Source organism: Cyprinodon variegatus, unplaced genomic scaffold (genome assembly GCF_000732505.1).
Source record: "Cyprinodon variegatus isolate N-32 unplaced genomic scaffold, C_variegatus-1.0 Scaffold298, whole genome shotgun sequence".
Lineage (NCBI taxonomy): Eukaryota > Metazoa > Chordata > Actinopteri > Cyprinodontiformes > Cyprinodontidae > Cyprinodon > Cyprinodon variegatus.
Genome location: NW_015150751.1, coordinates 236,305 through 243,029, shown reverse-complemented (window position 1 = coordinate 243,029; position 6,725 = coordinate 236,305). Strand labels below are relative to the sequence as shown.

Here is a 6,725-nt window from a genome sequence, read left to right as displayed (position 1 = left end):
TTTTTTAACTGATTAACGCTAAATTCATTAAATTACAGCAAACGTATTTGTTTAAGGTATAAATAATGATCCATTGATCTTTCCTTGCTGACCGGACTTTTCCTTTAAAGCTGCTGGATGCTTTAGATGAGGGGAAACAAACGATCTAACCTTTGCTCTCCAATGGTCTCTCCCACTTTCCTGCACAGCATCGAAACTCAAAGGGATGTTTTAAAGCTGAACATTTCAATTCATGCAACTAGTTGAGCTTTTTGAACCGTCCTCATGTCCAGAACATAAACCCATCCATGTATCCATCCCTTTCCTCAGGGAACCTCTGATCCTCTGCTACTAGCCCACACAATAGACCGGCACGACAAGAGCAGCCAGTAATTAAAGGCATTGTGTGAAATCAAATGAAAATAGAACTTGGCTGGAATCATTAGACTGAGGGCTATTGTAGCTCTCCTCCTCCACTCCTTTTTGTCTTTGCATCTCCTTTCATGTTTCCCTTTCTTTACCAAGCAAAGCCTTTTATCCAGTTAATGATTACTCTGTCTTTCTGGAGCGCAACGCCTCACATCTGCCGAGCGCTCTGACTGACGGGATCCTGAATTAACAGGGAGAGACGGAGACAGTACCCAGGTTGCTAAATGGCCTTCCACGCTCCCCGCTCTACGCTCGGCGGAGGAGTATCCATCATCATGAGCTGCTGAGTGCGTGGCAGGTAGCTACAGAGAAGGTGCATACGTATCAGCAGTCAGGATGATGAAGTTTAAAGGCCATCTGGGGTGAAATAAAATGACGCCTCACGGTTGGAAGACTGCAGACATTGCACTCTGGGGAGTTTAGCAAAAGCGTGATGCTGACAAAACTGATGTGCAAATTGTTCCGTCGACGAGACAATGCGGTGTGTGTTGATGAGATTTTTTTTTTCTTACTCTCGCTCCCTGAGAATCATAATGTAGCAAACAGACTGAGGAAACAATAGGGAATAATCTCTGCGTCGCATGAAATGCCTCTCGTCTCTTTTGCCCCTTTTCCATTTGGGCTCCATCAGCGGCCGTCTCCAGCATAAACACGCGCCGCATGGGAGCAAAACTCTCTTTCCTGACAGTGGGGGAAATAAATGACATTAAAATTGACAGATTATTTCAGGATTTGTCGCAATGGGGCTTCTAACAGTACAATATTCTTAACAAGCCTGTGGTTTGTCTCCAGAATTATAAGAGGAGAGAAAATACTTTGTACCAGCTGTAGAAAATGACCTGAGGCCTGGAGGGTTACGTAGTTCTGAGGAACAAGGTGGGGAAATGATCCAAAAGGATTAAACCGTCATGGTTAGACGTCTGGATTAGGTCTGATGTGTTCATTTCTGAGTTCATATAGGAATTTATGGCCATTAATAACTCTCTAAATGATTGAGTGACAGAGTAATTAATTCATTCAGCTCTGCGTCTGGAGCTGGCAGCAGAGGCGGCGGGGGGTTCCTGAACGGCTCAGGACTTTCTGTTCGCTCAGGGCCGCTGTTATTTCTCCCCTTCACTAAAACCACGCCACATAGGAAGAGCCAGAACGATGCATTAATTCCTCACTTCCTTACTTGGAGGTCAGCATGTAACCTTGTTCTTCTCACCTCTTCGCACAGAGACGAGCTCCCAAGACGCAGACGCAACACGATGCCATTTATTATAGAACCAACCTTGAGGAAATTGACACACAGTTTACACACCAGACTCTAAAATTCTGATTATTCTCATCTTTCCATGTAAGCATGAAGAAAGAAGTGTTATTTCTTCATTAATTAGCAGCTGAAAAACTAAAAATCTGGTTGCTAGAACTTACACTTTTAAAGAACTGCAACTGAAATGCTCAACACTGACAAAAGTATTTTTAACATCTACTGTTTCCGTTTGTCAAATGTGTGTCACAGTAATTATACCAAAATTGTAAGTAAATAAATAAATATTTTAACTTTAAGAGAAAAAAATAGCTTTTCTGTCTGTCAATATAGTCTATCCATAACTCCTTATTATGTGGAAAACTTTTAGTTTCAGCTGGTTTAATTTTGTAGGAAGGAACGTTTGACTCTCTGATACTTAATTGAAAAAAATAAATCGACAGATTTGCAAAGTAATCGTTAGTTGCAGCCCTCATATATATCTTTTAAGAAGTTACAATAGTGAGACTAATGAGACGGAAATATGATGATTGGGAATTATCTTTGATGCAAACTGGGCCGTCATTAAGGGTTTGATTTAGAAATTTCCTCGGTAGGGCCTCTGCTTCACAAAGCAGCACATTTCATCAGAGAGGCTTAATTGGAGCTTCAACGCGGTGGAAACTCGGGCCCAGACAGGAAGAACCGCGCCGCCTCATCGCTGGACCTCATCCACACAACAAGCCGTGCAATTAAAATCACAGTTATTACACAGCTCTGAAAACCAAACGCATCAATTTACCTCTGAAATTCACCTGCAAACAAACCCCCAGAATGCTCGGCGCCACAGGTGTTTCACTTCTGACAGAGGAGGAGCAGAGATCAGCAATCAGGGACACTGGCTCCCTAAATCCCAGCTCTTCACTCCCAGCCTCCCAAACAACAGCAAGCTGTGAAGCCCTCATTAGCAGCTGGACAAACAGAACAGACTCCAAAATAACCAGGAGGCATCTATGCAGCCTCCAAAAAGGTTTAAAAGATGCTCAAATTTATAAAATACAGGATTTTCTAGCAAAATGTTCTGATGTTTTGGGTCTACAGGCAGCAGGAGGTGAACTGAAGGTTGTTAGACAGCAAGATGAATCAAACAGCGTGACCCTTTGCTTAGTAGAAAGCAGGGAAGGGCACGACCCCCTGCTGACGGCACGCGGACATATGCTGTTTTTTTAAAAATAAAAACCAAAGTCAACAAGAACAGAAAGATGAGCTCACGATCACCACGAAATGAGTCAACCAAGCTGCTGAGTGGAGTCAAACTGATCTCAGAGGCATAGATTAGCGTGAACAAAATGTTTTTCTGACAGGAGCTGCATTACTCAACCAGCAGCATTCCTCCCAAACAGGTTTCAGGCAGTCAGACAGAAAATACAGTGAAACCAACAGAGCTGCCAGGATCCATTTTATTTCATCTTTAACCAGGTTTCCTTTGTAAATAAACGGTCCCAAACAATGGCGGGTGTTTTATAGCCTAATCAGTGATAGTTATGCTTTCATACTCTTTGAAAGTAGGGATATTTGTTATAAAATTAAATTGCAACAGGTTAAAAAGACTATTACTTTATCTTGGAAATTGCTGAATCATTTCAGTAAAATCAGAAAACCTTCACATCATCAGCATAAGGGTAAATACTCTTATTGGAAATAAACAAGCACAGCAGATGCTAATATCAAACTGAATAGGAGTCTTCTACAAAGTATTTTTCTTTTATCAGGAAGTTATGCAGATGAATCCCCTGTGCAGGTTGTGGGTGGTGCACTTCTCTGTGCATGTCCTCCCTAACAGGCCGAAACCACGACTGTTAGGTTAATTAGATTATTAATTAAATGGTGACCTCTCCAGGGCAGACACCGCCCCCTAATTGACCCAGCAAAGGGAAAAATGGATGTCGGCAAAGGGTGGGTGGAAAAGTCTTTAAGATCTTAATAAGTAGAGCAGGTGAAGTAGCTCAATTTGTTGGTTTTTATATTTATATTTCAAGTTTATGGGAAGATTTCAATGATTATCCTCATTACTGCTTGGAAAACGCCTCCAAATTACAGTCATTCTGCTAAGAAACAAAGTTAATAATAAAGTAGCATAGCCCCAATATCTGAGCAGTCCAATTAGAAAGAGATATTTAATTAAAAATATACAAGTAATGTCCTTCAGGAAGAGTTACTGAATCCTAAAAAAAAAAGACAAACTCATTTACTAGAGAACAGTCGACAGATTCAGACGGTTTATCATTAAGGTCAAGAGTTTTACCTCAACAAGCTTAAACATGCGATGCCAGGAACCTGCAGATCAAACCAGCAACGCCTCTAATTGATCCACTCCAACTTACAAACATCCCGCATGAGTCCTTTAAATCCTGGATCAAAGACAAGTTTGGATCTGTCCCCCTTTGAATCATACGGTTTCCACCACGGCGAGTTCTGGTTAGACTGGATTAACTGACATTTTACTAAATTACTGCTAAAGCCAGATTATAAGAGACAATTAAAAAGAGTTATGAAGGCATGTTGGCTCTTAAAACCTGCAGCTCAGCTGTACAGAAGCTAAAAGATTTATGCAAAAACGTTTGTCACTGATTGAGTCCATGAAGAGAAGTTAATCTTCCTAATTCTGATATGCAGAGGTTCGATTTCTCCATTATAGTTCCATTATTATTATCATTATCATCCAGAACACCAACTGAAATGTTCAAGACTGACAAAGGTATCTTTAACATCTACCGTTTCCATCTGCCAAATGTGTTGTAATGTGTATATGTATTTATTAGGGCAGAAACAATTATTTAGATTAATCAATTATTGATATAATCACCAGCTAATTTAGTAAAACTGGAGTATACACTGGAAAAATGATCTAGAAATAAGTAAAAATGTCTTACATAGAGTTCATTTATCCTTATTTTGAGTAGGTAAATGAGATAGTTTGCCAATGGGATGAGTATTTTCACTCTTAGTATTAAGATAATTAGATAATATGCACTTGAAATAAGACAACGCAATTGTTTTTCTTATCTTAAATGTAAATTGTCTAGTTCCATTGGCAAAATGTCTCACTTTCCTCCTCAATTCAAGAAAAAATGAAACAATTTTAAGAAAAAATTACTTTTTTGCAGTTCAGAGACTCTAAAAAAAGGCCTTTAGGCGACAGAGCAACAGTTATTATACCAAAATTGTAAAATAAATAAATATTTTACCTTTAAGAGAAAAAAAATAACTTATGTCTGTCATTATGCTCTATCCCTATTCTCCTATGTGGAAAACTTTTAGTTTCAGCTGGTTTAATTTTGTAAAAAGTCTTCTCTAAGTAACCTTTAGCTATCTGATTAATAACCGATAAAATAACTGAATAATAATCAATAGTAGCAGCCCTAACATACATATAAAGTGAGATTAATTAGAGGGAAATATGATGATTGGGAATGATCTTTGATTAATTCTGATATGCAGAGGTTACATTTCCCTCTGGGTCTAATCTATGTGACTTCTCTGCAGGGGTTAATGTTTATGCATGTGAAAAAATCCAAAGTACTTCCTGCCTCTCCAAGCCAAAGCTCTGTCAAAATGTGAAATAAATGAGCTGAATGTGAGAACAAACCCTTCAGATACACACTGGGTCAGAAAACCCTGCAGATGTTCTCAACTTGGAGTCTATTAAAGATTATTTCACAAGTTTGAACACAAGTAAAGAGTTTGAGCCTTTTATTAACATTTTCCTGATCCAAGAAACATCCCAGCAGCTGAATAAACAGCATTTTTAGATAATTATTTCACTTTTATCTGCTCCAATAATCAGGATTGTGGTCAATAGATCAGATTTATGTTTCTTTATCCATTAAAGTTTAATCCAAGAAGTGGGTAAATGTTTAAATAATGTTTCTCTAAGAAACATTTAAGTCATTATTTAGATAATAGACACATTTTCTTTAAGCAGAGCCTCAATTATAAAAAAAAACTTTGTAAAAACAGCTTTAAAACTTTTCAGAAAGTGAGTTTAAAGGAGAAGTTTCTGCCATTGATGACAGCAGCGGTTGAAAAGTGACAGAAAGTGTCTGAGGACCTACCTCTCAATCACTGATATTCCCTAAAAAACGCTTTAATTTCACTCCTCCTGTCGCTCCTCGGCTCCTGGACTACTTCCCAGATTCACATCCTGCTGTGAGGAACCCGAACCGGACCGAACTGGAGCCTCAAAGTGTCCCTGAACTTTCAGTTGGTCGACATTCCCACGGCAGAAACAAACACGGTCGGTTTATTGTTTTCCTTTCCTCGGTTAAAGCTGCATGTCCGAGTCCGCAGCGACGGGAGAGACCGAGGAGAGAGCCGGGAGAAGATGAGCCCACATCCAGCTGCTTCTCCTTCCTTCCAGGGGCTCCGAAACAAGAGTGGAGAAAAGCTTTTTCTCCTCCTCCTCCTCTCACCCTACTCCCTGCTGGAAGAGCTGCGTCACGTCAGCAGGATTTAGCGGAAGTTCACACCTCACACTTTCAAAATAAAACATTAAGCAAAACTCATCAAAAAATTTTCTTAGTTATCTTAAAATTGAAGACTAAAAAAAAATCATTTATTGCCTTCATATTTTTTAATTAAATTCCTTATCATTTTTGGCCAAACTTTTTCCTGAGTTCCTGAGCAATTATCCAGTAAGCAGACACTGATACCACACTGGAAAAATCTAAATCTAGAAAAGTCATTTTTTCTTAAAATTAGTGCTTTTGTTCTTGAACTGAAAAGGTAAAAGAGACATTTTGCCAATGGAACAAGACAATTTACATTTAAAATAAGAAAACACTGTTCCAAGGTCTATTTCAAGTGCATTTTATCTAAATATCTTATTTTAAGAGTAAAAATACTCATCCCATTGGCAAATCATCTCATTTACCGACTCAAATTAAGGGTGAATACCCTTAATTTGAGAAATATTAACTTATTTCTAGATCATTTTTCCAGTGCAGGACGGATTTACCATTAGGCAATACTAGGCAGTTGCCTAGGGTTCCAAGTTCCCGGGGGCCCCATCAAACTATGTTTACAT

General features: G+C 39.0%; 1 protein-coding gene across 1 annotated transcript in view; it reads right to left on the bottom strand.

Moving 5' to 3' along the window:
• Nucleotides 1-6,103, bottom strand: part of LOC107090504 (plexin-B2-like) — a 223,629-nt gene extending 217,526 nt beyond the window's left edge. The window contains exon 1 of the mRNA XM_015383917.1: nucleotides 5,755-6,103. The gene's annotated coding sequence lies outside the window, so the exon portion shown is untranslated. The remainder of the gene's footprint in view (nucleotides 1-5,754) is intronic.
• Between the last annotated feature and the right edge of the window lie 622 nt (nucleotides 6,104-6,725).